The sequence below is a fragment of the Marmota marmota genome, unplaced genomic scaffold, assembly GCF_001458135.2.
Source record: "Marmota marmota marmota unplaced genomic scaffold, marMar, whole genome shotgun sequence".
NCBI classification, from domain to species: Eukaryota; Metazoa; Chordata; class Mammalia; order Rodentia; family Sciuridae; genus Marmota; species Marmota marmota.
In genome coordinates, this window is record NW_026000223.1 from 1,432,129 (window position 1) to 1,458,553 (window position 26,425).

Sequence of the window (26,425 nt, forward strand, 5' to 3'; positions counted from 1 at the left end):
CAGTTCCTTGGCCCATTTATTAATTGGGTTATTTATTTATTTATTTTGGGGTGTTAAGGTTTTTGAGTGCTTTATATATCCTAGAGATTAATGCTCTGTCTCATGTTCTTGTGGTAAAGATTTGCTCCCATTCTGTAGGTTCTCTATTTACCTCACTGATTATTTCTTTTGCTGAGAAGAAGCCTTTAGTTTGAATCCATCCCATTTATTGATTCTTGATTTTAATTCTTGCACTATAGGAGACTTATTAATAAAGTTGGGGCCTAATCCAACATCATGGAGATTTGGGCCTTCTTTTTCTTCTATTAGGTGCAAGGTTGTGGTTTAATTCCTAGGTCCTTGATCCTCTTTGCATTGAGTTTTGTGCATGGTGAGAGATAGAGGTTTAATTTCATTTTGTTACATGTGGATTTTCAGTTTTCCCAGCACCATTTGTTGAAGAGGTTTTCTTTTCTCCAATATACGTTATTGGTGCCTTTGTCTAATGTGAGATAACTGTAATTTTGTGTGTTTGTCTCTGTGTCCTCTATTCTGTACCATTGGTCTACAAGTCTATTTTGGTGCCAATATCATGCTGTTTTTGTTACTATTGCTCTGTAGTATAGTTCAAGGTCTAGAATAGTAATGCTACCAGCTTCACTCTTCTTTCTAAGGATTACTTTGGCTATTCTGGGATTCTTATTTTTCCAGATGAGTTTCATGACTGGTTTTTCTATTTCCACAAAGAATGTCATTGAGATTTTGATTGGAATTGCATTAAATCTGTATAGTGCTTTTGGTAGTATGGTCATTTTGACAATATTAATTCTGCTTGTCCAAGAACAAGGTAGATCTTTCCATCTTCTAAGGTCTTCTTTAATTTCTTTCTTTAGCATTCTGTAGTTTTCATTGTAGAGGTCTTTCACCGCTTTTGTTAAGTTGTTTCCCAAGTATTTTATGTTTTTTTTGAGGCTATTGTAAACGGGGTGGTTTTCCTAGTTTCTCATTCTGAGGATTTGTCACTGATGTACAGAAATGCCTTTGATTTATGGGTATTGATTTTATATCCTGCTACTTTGATGAATTCATTTATTAGTTCTAGAAGTCTTCTGGTGGAATTTTTTTGGGTCTTCTATGTATAGAATCATATTGTTGGCAAATAGTGATGATTTGAGTTCTTCTTTCCCTATCCGCATCCCTTTAATTTCTTTTGTCTAATTGCTCTGGCTAGAGTTTCAAGAATTATGTTAAATAGAAGTGGTGAAAGAGGGCATCTATATCTTGTTCCAGTTTTTAGAGGGAATGCTTTCAATTTTTCCCCATTTAGAATGATGTTGGCCTGGGGTTTAACATAGATAGCTTTTATAATGTTGAGATATGTTCCTAATATCCCTAGTTTTTCTAGTATTTTGAACATGAAGGGGGTGTGTATTCTGTCAAATGCTTTCTCTGCAAGAATTGAGATGACAATATGATTTTTATCTTTGAGTCTATTGATGTGATGAATTACATTTATTGATTTCTGTATGTTGAACCAAACTTGCATCCCTGGGATGAACCCTACTTGATTGTGGTGCACTATATTTTTGATATGTTTTTGTATTTGATTTGCCAAAATTTTATTAAGAATTTTTGCGTATATATTCATTAGAGATATTGGTTTGATGTTTTCTTTCTTTGATGTGTCTTTTTCTGGTTTTGGAATCAGGGTGATATTGACCTCACAGAATTTGGAAGTGTTCCTTCTTTTTCTATTTCATAAAATATTTTGAGGAGTATTGGTGTTAGTTCTTCTTTAAAGGTCTTGTAGAACTCAGCTGTGTATCCATGCAGTCTTGGGTTTTTCTTCATTAGTAGGCTTCTGATGGTGTCCTCTATTTCCTTGATCGAAACTGATCTGTTCAAATTGTGTATATTATCCTGATTTAGTTTGAGCATATCATATGCCTCTAGGAATTTGTTGATGCCTTTGATATTTTCTATTTTATTGGAGTACATATTTTCAAAATAATTTCTAATTATATTCTATATTTCTGTTGTGTCCATGTGATATTTCCTTTTTCATCACAAATGTTAGTAAGTTGAGTTTTCTCTCTCCTTCTTTTTGTTAGCATGGCTAATGGTTTATTAATTTTATTTATTTTTTCAAAGAACCAACTTTTTGTTTTGTCAATTTTTTGAATTGTTTCTTTTGTTTCAATTTCATGTCTGATTTTAATTATTTCCTTCTTCTACTGATTTTGGGGTTGATTTGTTCTTTTTTTCTAGGCCTTTGGGATGTAATATTAGGTCATTTATTTGTTGTCTGTTTCTTCTTTGAAGAAATGAACTCCATGCAATGAACTTTCCTCTTAGAACTGCCTTCATAGTGTCCTAGAAATTTCAATATGTTGTATCAGTGTTCTCATTTACCTCTAAGAATTTTTTAATCTCCTCCTTGATGTCTTCTGTAAGCCATTGTTCATTCAGTAGTATATTATTTAGTCTCCAAGTGTTGGAATAGCTTTTATTTTTAATTTTCATTGGTTTCTAATTTCATTCCATATGGTCTGATAGAATGCAGAGTATTATCTCTACTTTTTTGTATTTACTAAGTGTTGCTTTGTGGCATAATATATGGTCTATTTTGTAGAACAATCCATGTGCTGCTGAGAAGAAAGTGTATTCACTCGTTGAAGGATGAAATATTCTGTATATGTCAGTTAAGTCTAAGTTATTGATTGTATTATTGAGTTCTATAGTTTCTTTATTCAACTTTTGTTTGGAAGATCTATCCAGAGTGAAAGAGGTGTGTTAAAGTCTCCCAGAATTATTGTGTTGTGGTCTATTTGACTCTTGAACTCGAGAACAGTTTGATGAACATAGATGCTCTTTGGTAGGCTTTTTCTTTATTATAGTTTTTCCCTTGGCAGATTTTCATTATTGTTTTTCATTTCTTCCTCATGGAATATTTTGCCAAGAATGTTCTGAAGTGTAGGCTTTCTTGCTGTATTTTTTTTAGCTTTTGTTTATTATGGATGTTTTTTATTTCATCATCAAATCTGAAGCTTAATTTTGCTGTATATAAGATTGTTTGTTGGCATCCATTATCTTTCAGAACCTGGTATGAGTTGTTCCAGGATCTCCTGGCTTTGAGGGTCTGGGTTGAAAAGTCTTCCCTTATATGTAATCTGATTTTTCTCTCTTGCAGCCTTAAAAATTCTATCCTTATTCTGTATACTAGACATTTTCATTATAATGTATCTTGGTATAGATCTGTTGCAATTTTGTGCCTTTGGTGTCCTATAGGCCTTTTATATTTGATTTTCCAATTCATTCTTCATGCTTGAGAAATTTTCTGATATTATCTCATTGAAGAGATTGTGCATTCCTTTGTTTGAATCTCTGAACTTTCCGCTATCCCAGGAAATCTTAAATTTGGTCTTTTGATGGTATCAGGTAATTCTTGGATATTCTGTTCATGGTTTCTTACCATCTTCACTGTGAAGTCAACTTTATTTTCAAGATTGTATATTTTGTTCTCAGACAATGTTTTCATTGTCTGAAGTTCTGTCTTCCAAGTGATCTAATCTGTGGGTGGTGATGCTTTATATTGAGTTTTTTATTTGGCTTATTGTTTTTTTTCATTTTTAAGGATTTCTGTTTTTTTCTTCCCCAGAATCTCTATCTCTTTCTTTAAGTAATATCTTGCTACCTGTATTTGATCTCTTATCTCTTTGTTGATGTGATAAATTTTTGCCTGTATCTGCTCACTTAGGTTATTATTTAATTCCCAGATCATTTTAGTATATTCTGAACTCCTTCTCTGACATTTCATCTACTTCACTATCTATGGACTCTATTGTTGTTGTATCTTGATTTGTTTGGGGCACTTTCCTCCCTTGTTTTTTCATGATGTCTATGTGTCTTCCTCTCTTTCAGTATAGATCCAAGGTATTTCAGCTTCTGCCCTATTGTCTTACAGTGTCTCTACAGGTTACTAATACCTTACCTTTAAGTGGGGAAATCAGTATTACAACACTCAGTGTACCCAATGTGCAGCCATAGATAAGTTAGCTTCTATTTTTACATTTATAGTTTTGTTACTATAGTCAGAAATGATGAGTTCAGTTATCTTCTACCATATAGTCAATAGGTTTGCATAATGGTTAACAGTTTCTAATGGTAGAAGGGGGATCTGGGGGTTGGCTGAGATGTTAATGAGGTAGGATGTGAGAATATAGAGGTATTAGATTATATGATTAGAGAAAGGGTAATCATAAGATATTGGCTGTTACTAGGAGAAATAAGAGAGAGGCAACCATGCGAGACTTCCTGTTATCTCAGCAATAGGATAACTGTTAGCACTCCTAGTAGATCTACCTCTAGTGCAGCCAGGCCCACAGGGACCTTGGTGACATCTTACCAGGTCCTTATTGTTGTCCCTTGATAGAAGCAGCGATATACCAGTTACATGGTGGTGGCAGCCTCAAGCCTATATGTACCCTGATGTTGGGCTGTGGAGCCACGCTTTGGTGAATTAGGAACCCCAGGGCTGGGCACCTTTTTCACTGGGCTGTGGGTCGCCTCTCCCCTGGCCACGGAATGGGGCAGTGAGGCGGACCTCTCTCCCCGTAGATTCTTGATTTTACTTCTTGCACTTAGGAGTCTGGTTAAGGAAGTCAGTTCCCAAATAGACATGGTGTAGATTTGGGACAACTTTTTCTTCTATTAGGTGCAGGGTCTCTGTTCTAGTGTCTAAGTCTTTGATCCACTTTGAGTAGATTTTTATGCAGGATGAGAGATAGGGGTCTAATTTCATTCTGCTACAAATGAATTTCCAGTTTTCCCAGCACCATTTGTTGAAGAGGCTAACTTTTCTCTGATGCATATTTTTGGTGCCTTTGTCTAGTATGAGATAGTGATATTGATATGGGTTTGTCCCTGTGTCTTCTATATTGTGCCATTGGTCTACATGTCTATTTTGGTGACAGTACCATGACATTTTTGTTACTATTGCTCTGTAATATAGTTTAAGGTCTGGTATTGTGATGCCTCTTGATTTACTGTTCTTGCTATGGATTGCTTTGGCTATTCTAGGTCTCTTATTTTTCCAAATGAACTTTATGATTGCTTTGTCTAGTTTTATGGATAATGTCATTGGGGTTTTAATAGGAATTGCACTAAATCTGTATAGTGCATTTGGTAGTTTGGCCATTTTGACAATATTCATTCTGCCTATCCAAGAACATGAAAGATAATTCCAACTTCTAAGGTCTTCTTTACTGTTCTATAATTTTCATTGTGGAGGACTTTCACCTCTTTTGATAGGTTGATTTCCAAGTATTTTATTTTTTTTCAAGGCTATTAGGAATTGGGTAGTTTTCCTAATTTCTCTTGCAGTGGGTAAATTAATGATGTGTATAAATGCATTTGATTTATGGGTATTGATTTTAATATCCTGCTACTTTGCTGAATTCATTTTTTAGTTCTAGAAATTTTCTGGTGGAGTTTTTTTGGGTCATCTAAATATAGAATCATGTCATCAGCAAATAGTGATTTTGAGTTCTTCTTTTTCTATATATCCCTTATTTTCTTTCATCTGTCTGATTGCTCTGGCTAGGGTTTCAAGGACTATGTTAAATAGAAGTGATGAAAGAGGGCATCCCTGCATTGTTCAAGTTTTTAGAGAAAATTCTTTCAAATTTTTCTCCATTTAGAATCATGTTGGCCTGTTTAATTTGTGTATGTTCTCTTGATTAAGTTTGGGTAGTTCATATGTCTCTAGAAATTTGTCAATGTCTTCAAGATTTTCAATTTTATTGAGGTATAAACTTTCAACATAGTTTCTATTTATCTTTTGTATTTCAGTAGTATCTGTTGTGATATTTCCTTTCTCATTGCGAATTTTAATAATTTTGGTTTTCAGTTCTCTCTCTCTTCATTAGTGTAGCTAAGGGCTTATCAATTTTATTTATTTTTTCAAAGAACCAACTTTTTGTTTTGTCTACTTTTTAAATTATTTCTTTTGTTTCAATTTCATTCATTTCAGCTCTGATTTTAATTATTTCTTGCTTTTGGTGTTGATTTGTTCTTCTTCTTCTAGGGCTTTGAGATGTTGGGTCATTTATTTGTTGACTTTTTATTCTTTTAATTAATGAGCTCAATGCAATGAACTGAAACACCAGATTCTTGAGGTCAAGTCTTGCTTCCCCTTCTGGGCACAATGATGGTTAGTTACCTTAATTCAATAAGAACCTGTGTGAATTCATAGTTGCACAACAGGCAGATTACTTCTGGCTCACACCTTGTACTTCAAGAATTTGGATGTATTTTTTGGGATCACTCTATTTTATAGGTTTCAAATTCTGTGCTTTGTGTTGGGAGACTGATAGTAGAGTTATGTGTTAGCTGTCCATTGTTTTACAAATACCTGAGCTAAATCAATTTATAAGTAAGAAAGATTTATTTAGGCTCTTGTCCTTGAGGGCTTCAGTCCATGGTCCATTGGGTGCATTGGTTTTGTGCCTGTGATGAGACAGAATATTCTCATGAGAGTATGTGGTGAAGCAAAACTGTTCACCTTTGGTGTTGAAAAGCAAAGACAGAGGAAGGAGCCAGGGTCCCAATAACCACTTCAAGTGAACCTCCCCAATGACCTAACTTCCTTCCACTAGGCCCCATCTCTAAAAGGTTCTACCACCTCCTGATAGCACCACAGGTTGGCTACCAAGCTGTTAGCATAAGGACCTTTGGGGGACATTGAAGATCTAATCCATAACATTCTGTTTTGCTTTTTAAGAGTTTCCACTTTGTTTTTGCCTCATGCCACATCCTGCTTTGGGTATTCAACAAATACATTTTTGGGAAAATCTGCCCTGTGCTTGAAGTCTTCCAAATCTCCACCAAAATTTCTTCTGACATTTTCTTTCCCTGCTGCACCATTCTCCAGGTGTTGTGCTGGTCTTTGCTCTAGATTCTCAACTTCTTGCCCATATTCAAATTCATCAATATTCCTAGGGAAACAGCAATTGCAGATGCCAGATCACCTCTCCATTCCTTTTCTTATCTGAAGTATTAGTTCATTTAGTTCTTGTTGCTTTAGCAACTCTCTTCTGCTTAAAACAACAACAACAACAACAAAAGATTTTTGTATTCTATCTGACTTTTCAGTTCTACTGGGAGCACTGGTTTTTGGACAAGAGTTAGATCCTACCTGGAAGTTAAAGAGTCTTTGCATTGGATGTATTTTAGAATATCTTTTTATTTATTCATGCATAGGTTTCAGTTTAGCTGAATTGAGGAACATAACTTTTTTCCCCCTCCAAACTGTAAAAAATAATATTCCATTGCTTTTTGGTATTTGGAGTTTGGTGGCAGTCTGATTTTCTTTCTTTTGTAGATAAATATGTAAAACATCTCAGGGTGTTTAAAGGCTTATTATTTTTCTCTTTAGTGAAAATAATATATACACTTTCAGGTTATCTGTTTATGTGATATCTGTGTTAGTCAGCTTTTTGTCACCATGACAAATACCTGAGAGAAACAACTTAAAGGAGGAAAGATTTATTTTGTGTCATGGTTTCTGAAATGTCTGTCCATGGTCAGCTGGCTCCAAGACAGAAACAACATGATGGAAAGGCATGGTGGAGGAAAGCTGCTCAGGTCATGGCAGTGGGAGACAGTCAGGAGAGTGAGGAATGGATCAAGGACAAGACAGAATTCACAAGAGCATGCCCCGGTGACCTATTTTTTCTAACCATGTCCCACTTGCCTATAGTTTCCACCACTTCCTAATAGTCCACTCAAATTATTAATTGATCAAATAGATTAATCCAGTGATGATGTTAGAGACTTCATGATTCAATCATTTACTGAAAGCCCCACCTCTGAACCTTGTGCACTGGGGACCAAGCCTTCAACACATAAGACATTGGGGGATATTCCAAATCCAAACCATAATAGCCCCCTTCCAGAGATTTCATGGAGGGTATCATTAGCCCTTTGTATGAAACTCTCTTGGTGGTTTTCAATTATTTTAAAGTTTTTGCTTCTTCTCCAGTTGTTGTGCGATTTTTCTAAGGATACCTGTTATCCTGAGGTTTATTTTCAGTTGCCTTTATTTTTCTCATCTTTTTCATCAATTACTTGATTATTTGGATTTCCATACTAAATTCTGAAAAAAATCTATCAAGTTGTTTAATTTCTGCTTAATTAGGTTCTTCCAAGCTTAATCTTATGATTCATTGAGTCAATTGGAATTTAATCCCTAATATTGCAATTTTATCTTTCTAATGTTTCATTCTCTCTTCTCTACTCATACTAGTCTTTTATTCCCAGGTCATATTTCCTCCTTCTTTATCTTGGCTTTCTCTGCTGTTTTGTAAAAGCCATGTATTCTGATAAGTATGAAAAACGGATTGAAACTTTTCTCTTCTTTGTAAAATTGTTTTCAAAGATTTGCTATCCTTGTACATTTTTGGATGATTTTTTTCATTCGCTTTCTTTGATGCAGTACCTATAAAATCAATTTTCATGTGGTATAATTTAAATTTGTTAGAATACTCATTCTAAGTGAACATTTTGATGCCTTAGTTCATTCTAATACAGCCATACAGTCACCAAAATAATCAAGAAATAGAATATTTCCATTTTTGTTAAAAGTTCCTTGTATTCTTTTTATAGTTAAATCCCCCAACATCTGTCCATTGCCACCACTGAAGTGATTTTTGTAATTAAAGATTAGTTTTGGTTAGTCAAGAACTTAATGAAAATTGAACCATCTGGAATGTAGTTTTATTCATAGTTTCTTTTGCTCACCTAATATTTAAAAATTCATTAATGCTATTATGGGTATCAGTAGTTTGCTCCTTTTTGTCACTGGGTAGTATTCCATTGTATGAACATAATATATTTATCCATGCATTTTGTGGACTAATGTTTGTGTCTCTCTCTAAATTCACTTTATTTTCAGTGCTGGGGATCAAACCCAGGGCATTGTGCATGCTGGGGAAGCACTCTACAATTGAGCCAGCAAAATTCACTTATTGAAGCCTTAATCCTGAGTATGATGGTATATAAGGTGGGGCCTTTGGGACATAGCTAGGTTTAAATGAGGTCATGAAAGTTTGGCCCCCATCATGAGATTGGTGTGTTTATAGGAAGAGACCAGAGCTCTTTCTCCCTGCCCCCACAATTGTGAGGACACAAAGAGAAGGTGTCTGTACAATCCAGTGAGAGGACAGTTAACAAGAATCTGATCACTAGACTCCTGATCTTAGCCACTTCAGCCTCCAGAAATTTGAGAAATAAATAAGTATTAAGTCAGCCAATCTATAGTATTGTGTTAGAGTGGTAGTGCTTATTGGACTCTTGGGTCATTTCCCATTTGCTGCCGTTATGAATAAAATTGCTATGAACATTCATGATTCAGCCTCCTTTGTTCATGTTTATGTTTAACTCCTTGTATGTATTTTAATAACCTTTGTAAAGTCTTTGCCTGCTAATTCAATCATTGCTGTCTTTTCTTTGCCTATTTGTATGAGCCTGATTTTTCTCTTGGACATAAGTGATATCTTCCTGCTATTTTGCCAGTGTCATAATCTGCATTTGGATGCTGGACATTGTTGAGGGTCTGCGTGCCCCCATTCAACTTCCTTTAAAAATTTTGGCGTGTTCCTCTGTCAGAAGATGATTCACTTTCTAGATCATCATTATAGTTTTGAGAATTTTTTCTTAAGTTTCTTTAGAGTGGACCCAAAGCATTATTTACCTCATGGGTATTTTATCCTTATTCCCAAGGTGTGGACTATTGGATCTCTGTAAATGCTCACAATGTTCAAAGGTAAAGTTTGTCAGAACTCAAACACATTCTGGATTACTTCAGGGAACTGTCTGACTTTTAGCTTCGAAGTCATTTTTCTCTGGAAGTGGTTCTTTTCTCAGCCTCCTGGAGTCTCCTTCTTATGAATTCAGAGTTTAATATGAAGTCGGAAACTCAAGGAAGCCTTTATGCAAATACCTGCAGCTTCTTTGTGTAGCTCCTTTCTCTTCAATGTTCTACACCAAGTGTCTGTTACCTCAATCTTCCTGAATTCTGCTCTCTATCCCCTCACCTCAAAGAGAAGGCTGATTTCTGCTTGGTTTTTCTTCACCTGTTCCGGGGTCCTGTAGATGTCTCCAAATGCAACCCCAGGGCTCACCTTGTTAGTTTCTCATCCTTCAGAGATCACTTTCCAGTGCTGCCTGTTATTTAATGTTTGAAAATAGTTGGTACATGTGTTTTGTCTAGATTTCTGAATGTTTACTATAGGAAATTTAGTCTGATATTTGTACTTCATTGTGTTAGGAAGCAAAAAGACATTTTGGTATTTTTAGAGAAGTTTTAAAATTGTTTTTTTCTATATAAATTATTTTAAAATGAGAAGAAATTATCCGCATCCAGAATTTTTCTAGAGTCGAGGTGAAAGGTTTTTTAAGTACCACTTTGTCTCTCAGAGAATTGTCAAAATTTCTTTTCACATATAAAGCTAAGATATATGAATCTCCCTATTCTTAGTAAAGTTCTCAGTAATTACTTATCTTTCAACTAATTTTGCTGACTTGATTAGATGGAATATCCCAACCCACTGTTGCAGATCTTTGACATTCTGAAAAAGTCTGGTATGAAACCCTCACACTTCCAGTATGTCCTGTAGTTTACAAGGTTTTTATTCAGCTTCCTGGAGTTCACATCCCAGCCTCCAGGAATATTTCATTGCTCTTCTTTCAGAGCTTTGAGGTAAGACTCCCTTTCTTCCTGGATTGTGTAGTCTAAAGATGTTACTGTAACATTGCTTCAACAAATTTGATGGATGATGGTAGGTATAAGAATGTTAATGATAGTAGGACATGGAATCCTACTTTAATTTATACAAAAAATATTTATATAACACCTGTTGTGCATCACACACTCTTCAAGATAGGGATAAAAAATATCTGGAACTTGCATTACATTGAATCAAACCACTACACTAACCAACCCTGACATGCATACTATTTTTAGATTTTTAAAATTATATTATCATTTTTATCATCTTTACTTTTTAAAGCCATTTTAAAATTTTCTATACTTTTGAACAAAGACATGTTAATGGATACTGAATATTTCATTGTGTTACATGCTCACGCTGCAGTTTACCTCTGCCAATTCTCCATCCTTATTCTAATCAAATTTTGCCTTGTTGCTTTTTATTTTTAAAAGATGCACAGTATCTGACTAGATTGGGAAGAATGTCTGTTAAAATCCCATTCAAGTTTGCAGGCCTGTGCAGCTCAGAAGTACTGCATCTCTTAATGGAGGGCTGTGTCCTCAGAGTTGCAGCAGACCCCAACAGTTCACCATCAATTTCTTCTTTCTGAGTTCTTGTCTCTAGAATTTGAAGAATAAAGTCCAGAGACCAGGATGAGTGAGTGTAAGAGTGTGATTAATTCAAATGTGCATATGTCGTGCAGGGGCTCAGTCCTAGGAAATAGATTTGGGTGTCTCAGCAGGTGGAAGAAGATGCAAGATGCAGTTTGGAGAGAAGTCATACTTTATTCAGAGGTATTAACAGCCTTAAGCTTCAGCTTTAGCCCCCAGCCAGTTTCTTTTTAGTCCTCTATTAGCCCTTGAGTCTTTTCCATAAGCTCTTTTTATATGTGGGCCAAAGAAAGAAGGCACACTGCCAACAGGTTACATAAGGAGATGCGTGCTCACAAGTTAATGTTTATGACCTTGAATTAGAGTTTTTCTGGCCACGACTAACCATAACATAGCTGGTTCTCAGCCCAGGATACACATTAAAAACATAAGAAGCCTTGGTGGGGGAGACTAAATAAAAAATGGGTACATTTGGACCTACCTAACAGCATAGAAACAACTCTTGCAAGGAGAAGAGCACTTGACAGGGGGTGCTGTCTGCATATGCTAGTCAAGGGGTTTATATAGCACTTGGGTCAATGATGTTGGTCCAAACTTATGCTAATTAGGTTTGGAAAACTACTAATGCTATTGGTTACCCCTGAATCCCATTCAGATTGCCTACTTCCATTTTCTCCTCTGCTTCTCAGAAAGTTGGAGGTTGAAGTCAGTGAATTGCAAATATTCCATGTGGGATCTGGGGCTGCAGTGCTATGCAGATAGGGTGTTTGCACTGGGGTGGGTAGAATCATGGTGGGGTGACAGGTCAGTGCATGATGGCGCTGGCCCACCCTGCTTCAGGCCCACTGAGTCTGAGGCCTAAGCAGGCCTGGTGGGCTCCCTGGCCTGTGCTCCAGCCTCCTGGACCACTGATCTGTCACTCCACCACTCTGTTGTCACTTCTTGGCAGAGACAAATGGGCTGGTTGTGTGGCTCGATGACTGGGGAGCCATGTCAATATTACTACCATTTATCCTAATATATTTAATAATATTTTATTTAACCAACATCTCCTTTGAAATTCACTCTGATTTTTTATTTGAATAGTGACACTGTCACATACATAATTGAATGAATTAGTTTTAGAAAACTATTCTAAAACAGAATACAACAGACAATAGTATGGCAGTATGTAAAAACGTGGATGTGTAACCGATGTGATTCTGCAATCTGTATACGGGGGAAAAATGGGAGTTCATAACCCAGTTGAATCAAATGTATGAAATATGATATGTCAAGAGCTATGTGATGTTTTGAACAACTAATAAACAAAATTCAAAAATTTTACATAGGCTCACCAGTCCCACACTGAAAGAAAAAAAAAAGAAAACTATTCTAGTAATTCTTTAGAAAAATTCTTAGAAGAAAATATGGAACCAATGGCTAGCCTATTTTAGAAATGTGACAGAAATTGCAAAGAGGATCTCTAGGAAATAGATATCCATTTATACTTCTACCATAAGTATATCTTCCTCAGTATGTTAGTATAAAATTTGGGAAATATTATTACCATTTAAACCAGAAATTCAGTTCATTAATTTTTAGCATAGATTTCCTTCCAAACCACTTTATTTTTCAAGGTTATATCTCCTTATCTGTTTTCCCCCTTGGATAGTATGTTCCAGAATTCTATATTTATTTATTTTTATTTTTGTGGTGATGAGGATCAAACCCAGGGCCTCATACACACTGGGCAAAAAAAAGCACTGGGCAGGTGCTTTACCACTGACCTCTACCCCCAGCTATTACAGATAGTACAGTAAAATTTAAACTCATGTTCATAAAGAAAAACAATTTATATTTTTAGTAAAGATAATAATATGGTTTAAATTAAGAGATTGTTTTTGATGAATACTCTCTTTTTACAGATACAGTGCCAAACCTTTCTTTGATACCAGGCATGTTGGCTCAGTTAAAAGTTTTCAAAAGCTAGTAACTATGATCATACTATTGGTTCTTACTTAAACTAACTGTTTTCCCTCACTAACAGAATATTTTTATCTTTATTTTTGGCTATTAGAAAGTATGTTTTAGAGTAAAAAAACACCCAACATAAATAAAAGTAACTATAAAGTTAGTATTGATTTTGCCTTTCCCCTGTCTTTTTAGGTTGTTTTCTCCATGTTTCTTATCTTTTCTCTCCATTTATGCAAGGCACTCTTTCTTGCTGTAGGCCTTTCACTCTTTTGAAACATAAAAGGGAACATCAAAGACTTTCTTTTTGTGAGTTTTGGATCTAAGTCCACATTGACAATATTGAGGGGTTCACCCTCAGACCAGGCTGAGCGTTTTGTTCAGCAATGCTCAACATTTGTCTGTACTGAGCATTACATTTCCTTCTGGCCCAAATCTTGGAAGATGGCTATAGAATGACTCTGGGTTCATTTTTGGAGTCAGAAAATCACAGAAAGCATCTTTTTGTGATATTTTAGCCTGATTCTTAAAAACATTTTGAACAAATACACTTTTCTGTGTATACAATGCCCAGGAAGGTAGACCATACTGGGGAAATTGAAAAGAAGAGCAGAAAGATCCAGTCACATTGTTCTTTTGCTTAAGATGTGTTATAGCTTCTTTGCTTCTTAAATGAGGAAGTAAACTGGTCAAAATATAACTTTCTGTCCCAAATTGTTGGGCCTTAAAAACTGAGATACTCTGATCAACTATCTAGCTTCAGAATGTATCATTTACAATTTATCTGTCATTTACTATTGTAAGTATTAAAGTTTTAGAAATAAAATTGTGTTGTAAGAATTCCCTGTATAATAACATTGATTTGAATGTCTTTCTGGGCCTAGTCAAGGCCTGACTTCTTTGTAAGATAAATTCTAAATTAAAATAGCAAGTGATTATGTAATTGAACTCCTCCCATGGGAGCATTCCCAGGTAATGTTACTCATTTACTGTTCCTTATAAAGACTAATTTTTTTTTTTCTGCTTATAATGGTTTGTGTCTTCATACTTGCAGAGTAAGGGAGATAAAATTTAAAAAGAAAAATTTGCTAGAAGACTCATAGAACTTACTGAAACCTACTATACTCATGGTTACATTTTATGACAGTGAATGAATATGAACTAAAGTCAGCTAAGGAAAGAAATAGATGGGACAGAGTAGCAGAGAATATAAAATGTAGAATTTCACTATCCTTTCATGATGGAGTCATGGACAGTGTTAACTCTTCCTGAAATGATGTGTGACAGTATTCAGCAGTATTGCCAACTACATCAGTATTGTTACATGTTACTGTGTAACATGTCATTGTAACATAGTGACCAGAATTGGTGTTCAGGCTCAGTCATGTAGAATTGGTGGGCTATCTTCCATGTCCATCCTTTCCAGAGTTAGAACTCATATGACAAACTCAAAGCTTCCACCATAAATCACATTGCTAGATTATCAGCATGGCCCAAATATCCCAGGTTAAACTGACACTCTTGATCAGTAAGAATGGTTCAAGGGATTAGAGACTATCTCCCAGTATCCAAGGACAAAGGCAAGAGCTCTCATTGGGAAAGGTTAAATTCTTTATTATACAGTATGAGACTTAACAGCTCACTTTTGATGATTATAATTGGAGAGTGAAGGATATTTATATTATGTCTTGGATAGAAGAGCGATCTGTCATTTTAGAAAGTTCACAGAGGTATTGGTCAGGATCAGACAGTTGCTGTTTGGACTTGTAGGTAGTTCTCCTGAGACTACGGATAGAAAGCATTTGTCCTTTGGCAAATATTAGGGTGGCTACTATCAAACATCAGCAGTATACAACATAACTACATTTTCTAAAAGCCAAAAAATTCCTTACTAAGAGCATATTAGAAGAAATGATTTCTGTTCTTGTTGAAGTATATTTCCTTAAGGATTAAGAAAAAAGCAGTATCAATTCTATATTCTATGTAAGTACATTTCCATTTGCTTGAAAAAACACATTCATTATTTAGTTAAGAATTGAATTTCTTGAGGAGCAGTGAAGGAATAGACAAGTATCTTTTTGAAGGCTTATATGGATAGAATTCCACTGTAGGGATTTGTTTGCTCCTGTCTCCTCCAGTTCCATGATGGTCATCTCTCTGAGACTTGCCCCCTTATCTCTCCTATGTATTAAGAAGAGGGCACCATGTCATCTTCTTCATTTTTCCCACCTTGGTTAGTCATAGCTTCATAGCTTCCAGTTACTCAGGCCAAAAATCATTAGACATCTGTATTAACTATTACTGCATAACAAATTGTTATAAACTTAGTGACTTGAAGTAACAAGCATTTATTAGGTCACAGTCCTGTGGGTCAGAAGTCTGGGCATGGCAGAAAACATGGACTCTTCTCGGGGGTTCACAACACCAAAACCAAAGTGTATTCTTGTCCAGAACTCAAGATTTTTTCCCCCAAGAATCTAGTTACTTGTGGTTGTAGAACTGAAGTTCCCATTTTCTTTCTGGATATGAGCCAGAGTGGACTTTTTACTCTTAGAGGCTTTTATTGGGTCCTAGCATGTGGATGTTTCACAATGTGGTGGCTTACTTCCCTGAGCCAGTAGCATGACCTTCCTATAGTTTGCTAAGACGAATTTCTATGAATTATCACATAATCATAGGTCCTGCCCACATGCATGGAGACAGAATCCAGAGGATGGAGATATCTATATCTATATCTATATCTAATCTCTCTCTCTCTCTATATATATATATATAGATATCTATATATATCTATATCTATATATATATAAAATCAGAAATCAGGCAAGGGTTGGGAATCTGTGGGAATCTTTGATTTCTGCTTACCACCATGTATTTGTTATGATCTATTTAATAAAATGACCAAGTATTGCCTATGCAATTGGATAAAAGAAACCTTTAGAGGAATAAAATCTAGAAAAAAATAAAGAAACCAGAGACATTAAACATACAATATGTGGAGGAAAGCAAAGAAAAAAATTAAAGTTCAACACATCCAAAAAGCTAGGGAAGGAGAAAAAGAGAAGCAAAGAAAGAACATGATTAAAAAACCACTTGAATTAAATGTATGAAAGATGATATGTCATGAGCTTTGTAATGTTTTGAACAACCAATAAAAAAAAAAGAAAAAAAAAGCGAGGTGCTATGCAAAAAAAAAATAATATGGTAGAAATAAACCTAAATTTACCAATAATAGAACAAAGGTCAACTAATTAAACTGACTGTCATTGGGAAGAGGTTCTTTGGTTGGAGACAAAAATATAATCCACTACATGCAGTTTAAAGAATACCCCTGAAATATAATGGTATAGGAAGGCCAACTCATTAATTCATTCAGTTAATATTTTAGATTTTAAGAACTGTTCAATGAGTAAATTAGTCATTGCCCTCATAAGGCTCAGGTTAAAGTGTGGGGTATTAAAAATAAACAAACAAGCTATGTAATATAAGTTTAGAGAATAATATAAGGCTTTTCAGAGTGAAGCAGAATAAAAGTATAGAGAGTAGTTTGGTGAGTGGGAGGGGGCTGATCTTTTAGATGGGCTCTTCAAGTTCCATATTGGAGAAACAAGACTAACTAAACTAAAGGAATGAGCCATGTGGATATCTGCAACCTGAATAAATACAATGACCATGAGATGGGATTGTGCTTGGCGTGCATACTGAAGCAGCAGCAGACTGGTGACTATGGCTAAGGTAAGGCATGCAAGGGAAAAAGTGGCAGGGGACGGATCAAGTAGAGCTTTAAATAAAAATATTGTAAAGTGAAATAAGCCAGATGCAAAAGGACAAATATCACATCATTTCACTTACATGTGGAATCTAAAAAAGTCAAACTTGTAGAATAATGGTGGTTTCCAGGGGCTGAGGAGGTCAAAATGGGGAGATGTTGGCCTAGGTGTACAAACTTTCAGTTATAAGATAAACAAGTTCTTGGAATCCAAGGTACAGCATGAGTGGTGATGGGTGTGTTAAATCATTATATAATATACACACAACAAGCACCATGTTGTATACCTTGCATGGATATACTCTTTGACAGTTAAATATTTTTAAATTTAAAAAATGGATGGGGAAAGATATTTATTTTGCTCCTATGCTATACCACACTTGGTACCCAGTTTGGGGAATGCAAATGGACAAAACAGACCTGGGCTTTGTGCTCTTGAATCTTTTGCTGCATCATTTTTTCTCGTGAACAATCATTTAGAATCACTGAAAAATATCCTTTTCTTGATTTGACTCAAGTCAGGCTCCACTCAACCTTCCAAGCTTAACCTTGGGCTTGGTGGCTATTCTTGTAGGTTTCTAATTGTAGAAAGAGTCTTGCTAAAGTTAGTTTAGCAAGAACTCCACCCAGATATCCTCAGTATCTGATTAAATTTCTTATCCTTGTTTAGAAAGTTTAATGCATCGGAATGTATACATTCTCCAGGCTATATCTGATCACCTTAGTCTCCCTTCAGCAAGAATCCTGCCAAGTCAATTTAGCCAGAATCCTCTTATCCCTGGTGATTCCTCTTAGTAATTTTTCATCCACTGACCCTGCCCTACTCCTTTGCTATAAATCTCTACTTTTCCTTCTTGTATTCTAAATTAAACCCAGTTCTATATGGAGGTCTCTTCTTCCTGTTGCAATAGTTCCTGAGTAAAATCTGTTTTTTTCTGATTTAATTGCTCTGCAAATCTGATTTCCTTTCATATCAAAAAACCATATACATCAACAACTTGCTTTCCTTGAAAATAGTGAGATCTTCAAACTTGTCCAGGGCCATAAGAAGAATCCATTTCTTATTTCTATCCCTTTATCTTTTTTTTCAAAGCTATGATCTTTCAGTTGCTCTTTAAAGAATTAAATTGGAATATTACATGATTGGGCAAATTTGGTCTGTCTTTTGATGAATGAATCACTGATGGTTCAAACATACAATGTTGTCTGGCTGTGTTTTCTTACCCAGCAGCAAGAGTTCACCAAATTGCACTTTGCATGACAAACCATGTTTTATCTCTCCATAGCTGAGCTTTCAAGTAATCTTTGGAAAATATTTATTATAACACAAAGTTTCCAAATATTTATTTAAATTGTTTATGGGGGGAAATTGGTTGGAGGGTATTGAGATTATTTTCTCCACTTGTTTTCCATGTATTTCACTATAGTAAGTCAAGTCTTGTAAAGTTAGAAAAGGATTTATTTGTCACACTTCGACTACAAATAGGACATTCTCTTGTGAGTGTTTTTGAAAAGGTATAGTGATCCCTTCAATGCTTCATTTGGCTATATAGAGGTTGCCAAACCTCACAGATTTCAGGATTTTGCAGGATATAGCCAGGATAAAGTCTCCCTTCTTCTCTTCCACACCCTCTTAATTACTGAGCATTAAAAACTCATGAGAAAAAAAAATAAAGCCTTGGAGTAGAGTGCTCTGCCAGTGTTAGGAGGAGGCCTGGGGTAACATCAGCAGCAGCTCTCCCAATTTCAGGTCAAGGCAATGACACAAGACAGGGAACATGTTTATGCTTGCTACCCTAATATTGGGTCTCATTATTTGCAGAAAGGAAGGGGAAATTTAAGCATTCTGTGTGGGGGGTATAAACACACATATGTACAAATATATATATATATATATATATATATATATATATATATATATATATATATATATATATATATATATATATATATATATATATANGGGGGATGTGCTTCTTGTTTCTTCATATATATATATATACATACATATACATATATACACACACATATATAAAATTTTATATATAAAATATAAAAATATATATACATATTAGAAATAGCTTTTTAGATTTTTGTAGCTGGAGGTTTTTCTCATTTTTTATTGTGGTCTTCTTTTCCACTTCTGAAGTATTTTTGTTTTCTGTAAACAAAGTCTGGCTAGATAAACTCTTGCCCCTGATCTTTGTCTTGATGATAGATACACAATAGGATCTGGTTAGCAAATTAGGTTCACTGTAATTACTAATTGGGTGAATTTTGCAAACTCTTTTCTGTTCATCTTCCTCTTGAGAGAAAGAGGCTGCCTTTGGAGAGAAAGGTTCCCTTCTGTTTTGTATTTAGGCAAGGCAGGCCTGTTCACAGGTGAAATGATTAGATTATAAGAGCTGTGATGATTTGAATGAACTAGTGGGTGGTAACCATAGGCATGTAGGGTGTAGTTAGAGGAAGTGGGTTTCTGGAGGTGTGGCTTTGGGAATTATGTCTTGTCCCTGCTTTCTCCTTCCCTCTCTCTTTGTTTCCTGGCTGTCATGAGCTGGGCAGCCTTCCTCTGCTATGCCCTTCTGCCATGAGGTTCTACCTTATATCAGTCCTAGAGCAATGGAGTCAGCTAACCATGTACTGAGATCTCTGAAACTATGAGCTCAAATAACCTTTTTCTCCTCTGAGTTTTTCTTGTCAGGTATTTGGTCATAGTGATGAAAAGCTGACTAACACAGTGCCTAATGTTGAATTCATGGGACATATCTTCCTACGCAGCAGTATCCTTTTGAGGATTGGTATTTCAGTCCTCATCTTTAGTCTTTTATTTTTATTCTTCAAATTATTCATAAATCTATTTGGGGAGAAGGGTGCTATTTCTTGGGGCCAACTAAAGACCTTAACTATAATTTAGAGAAGTTCCAAGAATGTAGAATATAGAAATCCCTCATCCACTGTCAACACAGGAGAAAGGTTCAAGTTTAAGTCAACCAGCTGAAATGGCAACAAAATTCCAACAATGGTTTGTCCTTCAAAATTATTCCACAAAAAGAGCTTGGAAACAGTGAGTTAACTAATAGGAAAGTCTTTAATTAAACTTATGGAAAGGGGTTGTAGCAGAAGAATTTCATGTATCAATGAGAGGTAATGCTTATCTTTTTCTGTGATAAAAAGTGCAAATAAACTTTTTAATTGCTGCTGTTACCTTGACCAGAATGGAAAGGTCTAAATGGCAATTGCTTGCTCAGCTCTTGCTTTCCAGAACAACCTTCCAGATTACAATGATAAAGCCTTACATCTAAGTGTTAGTCTGAATGCTTCAATTTAGCCTGGATAACAACTAAAATGAGTAAGTTCTCATGACATAAGTGTGTATGAAACATAAACTGTTTTCTCCCAATATATAGTCCCCAAAGATTCCCTGCCTGACTTGCCTCTGAGGTGAGTGACAGTGGTGGCTTTAAATTATAAAATAGTTCAGAAGAAATTACTGCAGATTATAAGTACTTAAAATGGCCACACCAGAATTTCAGGTCCCGTCTGCTCTTGCAGAACCTTGACAGTCCCCATCAAAAAATGAATCCTATTATTATTTTAGTCAGTGTATTTTTGTTGTTGTCATTATTGCTATGACCAAAACATTCAAAGAGTGTAATTTAGAGGGAGGAAAGTTTATTTAGGGCTCAAGGTTTCAGAGGTTTCAACCCATAAATGGTCAACTCCATTGCTCTGGGCCCAAGATAAGGCAGCACCTCCTGGAAGAAGGGCCTAGCAGAGGAACATTGCTCAGCTCATTGAAGGGTCAGGAAGCAGAGAGAGAAGGAGAGAGAAGCAGTCATAGAGGAGATGCCCCCTTCCAGGGTATGCCCTCAGTGGACAACCTCCTCTGTCCACGTCCCCTCTGCCTACGGTTACCACCCAGTCAGCCCATTCAAACTATGCGTTTACAGCTCGCAATATTCCTGCATTGATATTCCTGCAGGGGTGCCTGAGATCCAAATCAAAACATTACCCACCCCTAACCCCAGTCTTGGCAGAGCTTTCCTACTGTCTTGATAAACAGAATTTGGTGGGAGTGATGCTGGAATATAAAAGCCAATATGACTTTTCTCTGGCTCTTTATCTCTTGGGATGAGGATCCTTTGGAATATAACTACTATGTTGTAAGGAAGCTGTGAAATAAGAAATTGTCTGTCTGTCTGTCTGTCTATCTATCTATCTATCTATCTATCTATCTATCCACCCATCCATCTATTCATCCTCTGTCCTGACACAAAACCCCTAAAACTCTTGTAAAGAGGAATGCAAGGAGAATTTTTTGTTCTAGGATTTGGTTTCTTTAACCCTGGCTCCAGACAGAGTTCTTAATACCTTTGTAATTTTTAAAGTGATAGGAATGTCTGACACAGAGCTCCTAAATACCTTAGAATTTCTTAACTGTGGTAGGAGTGTCTGTTGTTTGAATGATCTGACTCTTCACAGAGTCCTTGATGGGGGCTGGTCCCCAGAAAGAATAAGCCATGATTAGAAGTTTGGAACTTTTAACCCAACTTCCTGCCCTTTGGGGAGGGGGAGAGGAGTTAAAGATTTAATTACTAGTTGATGATGCCAGTGTGATGAAGTTTTTATAACCATCTCTAGAAGACAGTTCAGAGAGCTTCTGGGTTAATGAGCGAGTTAGTTTTCCATTACTGTAACAAAATATCAGAAATAATCAATTTATAAAGAGGAAAGATTTATTTTGGCTCCCAATTTGGAGATTTCAGTCCATGAAATCACTATAGGCTGTGGGCCTATAGTGAGGCAGTACATCATGGTATGGAGAAGTGGTGAGAGAAAGCTGCTTATTCCATGGTGACTGAAAAATGAAAAAGATAGAAAGCACTAGAGTCTCACTGTCCCCTTCTCTTAAAAATTCCACTACCTCCTAATAGCATCAAGATGGGGACAAAGCCTTTAATGCAGGGGCCTTGGGGGGGGGCATTCCAGATCCAAATTATAGCACTAGCTGAACATATTCACATGCTGGGAGGAGAGTGGCATACCCTAACTCTATGGGGACAATAGCTCCTGTGTTGGGGACACTTCCGGATCTTTCCCTATGTATATCGTCATCTGACTATTCCATCATATATTTTAAAATGAGCTTGATGGGCTGGGAATGTAGCTCAGTGATTAAGTGCTTGCCCTGGGTACAACCTCCAGTACTGCAAAATTAATTAATTAATTAGTTAATTAAAATTGACTTTGTAGCATCCTTTGTCATAAATTGATAATGGGCAGTAAAATATTTTCTTGGGTTCTTTGAGCTACTCTATCAAATTATAGATATTGAACAAGGTTGTGGGAACCTTTAACTTGTAGCCAAGTTAGAAGTTGTGGGTAACCTAGGGAATACTACTTATGATTGCATCTGAAGTGGGCAATAATCTTGTGAGACTGAGCACTTAACCTGTGGGGCCTTCACTAACTCTGTTTAGTTTCAGAATTGAATTGCAGATGGAGTTGAAGAATTGGTGTGGGGAAAAAAAACATCTATCTGGTCACAATGTTGAGATGAATATCGAAGAAAAGTATCTGAAATAAAGTATCGGGTGTTGTAGTATACAAGGAGAGAGAGAGATTTTTTTCCCCAATATGAAAATCTGGGACATAAAGAGAGATCATGTGTATATATTCCAGCTGACATCTCCAGGTAAAGTCTTAGCTGATAGAATCAACCTCTAGATATCCAAGTGAGCAAACCTTCAGATGATTCCAGGCACGTGAGCCACCCCACTCATGCTGAGTGGAACAGATATGAGCTAAACCTACAAATTTCTGCTGAAATTTCAGATAAGGAGAAAATTAAATGTAATCATTATTTTAATCTACTAATTTATGAGGTAATTTTCTATGCAATCAGAATAACTGGAAAAGAACCCATTCTATTCAACAATAGTTTCTGCCATGTTGCTGAGGCCTGGAATAACGAATTATAAGATGAGAAATAAATTTACACCTATAAACAGTTCAGAAGAAACTGAAGTCTTAGAACAACTATAAATTTCAGGGAATTCCAATCACAGTAGCATAAAAAATAATACAATATATGGAGTAAGTTTAACAAAAGAAGTGTGAAACCTAGACACTGAAAACAACAAGTCACTGTTAAAAACAAATAAGGCAGAACTAAATAAATGGAAAAACATTTTATGTTCATGAACTGGAGGACTAAACCTTGTTAGGATGGCACTGCTTTCTAAACTAATCTACAGATTCAGTACACTCCCTATCGTAAGAGGTGATCAGTCTGCCATGAGTGCCCTGTCCCTCATGAATGAAATTAAGGCTCTTATGAAAAAGGCTTCATGCAGCATTTTGTTCACTTGCCCTTTTATCTTTCACCATGTGAGAACATGAGAACACAGCATTCTTTTCCTCTAGAGGGATGCAGCAACAAGATGCCATATTGGAAACAGAGAGCATCCCTGACCAGACAATCAAACCTATTGCTGCCTTTGTCTTGGACTTCTGAGCCTTAAACCATGAGGAAATAAATCTCTATTATTTATAAACTACTCAGTCTTGGTTATTTTGTTATAGCAGCATAAAGTAGCTAAGATATGGGCAAATGAGAGGGAACTCTTATACACCAGTGGTAGGAATTTAGGGTTGTGAAGCTGCTTTGTGAAAACATTATGGCACTTCCTCAGATGGTTAAACTGAGTTACCACATGACTTAGTAATTTCACTTCTAGATATAAACCCAAGAGATGAAAAACTTCCACACAAAATTTGTAGGTGAAGGTTTATAGCAGTATTATTCACAGTAACCCCAGTTCCTCACATAAAAAGTGGGAAAGAAAGTAAAAAAAAAATTGTGGTTTATCCATAAAATGGAATACAGTTACTGCCATAAAAGAAATAAAGTGTTGAAACATATTCCCATATGGATGAATCTTGAAAGCATCATGCTAAGTGAAAGAAGCCAGTCACAAAGTTCACATATTACATGATTTCAGTTATAGAAAATGTTTAATAAAGGAAAGTGTTCAGAGACAGAGAGTAGATAAGCAATTGTTTCAGGAATGGGGAGTTGAGGAAACAGATAGCTGAAAGTTATTGAGTTTCTTTCTGAGGTGAGGAAAATGTTCTAAAATCGGTTATGGTGAAAGTCACACATACCTGTGAATACACTAAAAACTACTCAGTTTTATACTTAAAATGGATAAATTCTATGATATGTGAATTATATCTCACCAAAGTGTTTCTTAAATTGATTAAATCAATTTTGATTCCAACCAGCAGTGTGTGTAATGGCTCCACAGCTTTATCATCACTTCATACTTAAATATTTGGCCCTCTGATGGGTATGAAATATAATCTTTTCTGTACTTCCCTGATTATTAAGGCTGAATGTCTTTGGGGGTTATTGGCTCTATGGTTTTCCTCTTGGGTAAATTTCCTGTTCATATATTTTAACTAATTCTTCTTGTGGGTTGTCATTTTCTAAATGATCTGTTAGAGTAGTTGGAGAGCCCAGTCTGGTATTTGTGGCTCCCTGGTTATCTTTGCTTCTAGGCATTTTTGTGAACTACAGTTTATATGGATGTGCCAAACTTAAAATCAGAGCAGGAGTTTTTATATAAATTCACTAAAATTTTATTTCCAATTATTTTCCTTAATTCACATATTAGTTTCAGAATAACAATAGCATGCTATCATGACAGTATAAGTGAAAATTATTTAATAGCTTTTGCCATATATATTTAAAATATAATTTTTCTAATTGTAAAGGAAATATATATATTTTATGGAAGTAATGTAAAACAGAAAATCATAAAAACAAAATTATTTATAATACAACAACTGATATATTATCAATGTGAACATTTTGAAATATTTGTCATTTTGGAAAATGATTGAGACTGTAAACTTTCAATACAATGAGCCCATATCGTATTATTTTAAGTGGGAAAAAATAATGTGTTCTCAGTCCACACAAATGCCAACAGTCCCTCCAATATTACTAAAATATTCTTAAATATCTATGGAATAATTGACTGGAATTTCTGCAAATTTTAAGGCATTTAAAACACTAACTAGCTGGATACAGTGGCACATCCCTGTCATCCCAGCTACTCCAAGGCTTGGGTAGGAGAATCGAAGTTCTAGACCAGCCTCAGCAATTTAGCAAGATCCTCAGCAACTTAGCAAGATCTGTCTCAAAGGAAAAAAAAAGGACCAGGGATATAGCTCAGTGGTAAAATGCCCCGAGTTCAATCCCCAGGACCAACCAAAACAAAATAAAACAAAAGCAAACAAATGAAAAAACAATAACAACAAACCAAAACAAAACCTCACTAACCACTTAGTTATTTCATACTGGAAAAAATTGTAAGTAGGCATATTTGTATGCTGTATGGGAAAAAGTGCTGTGTAGTATTAGAAATTGAAATTTTCTTCTATATTGCAAACAGTATGTACTATAATATAAATCAAATGATTAAATATGTTAAGAATACATAAGGAATGCAAATAATATTTAGCAAAATGAAATATGCCAACAAGATAATATTTTTACACATTATCTAATTATCAATTAAACAGTTGCCTGAATGTGGTTGGATGGTAAAGAGAAAAAGAAGACATAGTCACTGTTACTGTAAGTACTGGTTGTTTATAGGTTAGGTGTCATGCGAGTGACCTGGAGATGGGGTGAGTAAAACAGCAAACATACAAAGTTCATTCATACCTAAATTCACAACTTTATGTTCAGTCATCTCTAACTGCATTCAAGGCACCGGGAGTTGGTGTCTATTTTGCATAATCCATTGAAAAATAATGCTGCAATCTCATTTTTAGATATTTAAAATTTTTATTCCAGAGAATTTTGTAACTTTGCAAAACACTAACAATTTTTTTTCTTTCAGTCTGTGAGTGAAATGAGGGTCAGCCAGGTGGTCAGTGTGACTTACCTTACTCTTATTACACAAGTAGCATTCACTGAAATGAATATCTAGTCTTTCATTTTATGTTGCGTAGGTGTTGACTAGTTAAGTTTGCCTGTCAGTTTATTTGTAAACTCCAGTATATTGTATTTACAATAATAGAGAAAGAAAACAGTAACTAGTACAGTTAAAATCTTAATATACATTAAGTCCAGAGAGGTTGTTGAATTTTAGCCTGATCAAAGTTTTATTTGTATCTTCATGGCCTGCCTGAATCATGCAGACACTGAGAAATTATATAGGCTTTATAAAAACGAATTTCAAAAGCATTCTGATTGGCTAAACACTACTTTTCCAGGATAAAATATAAAGACTTCTTTTTTGAATAATGGTACTAGTAGAAGGATACAA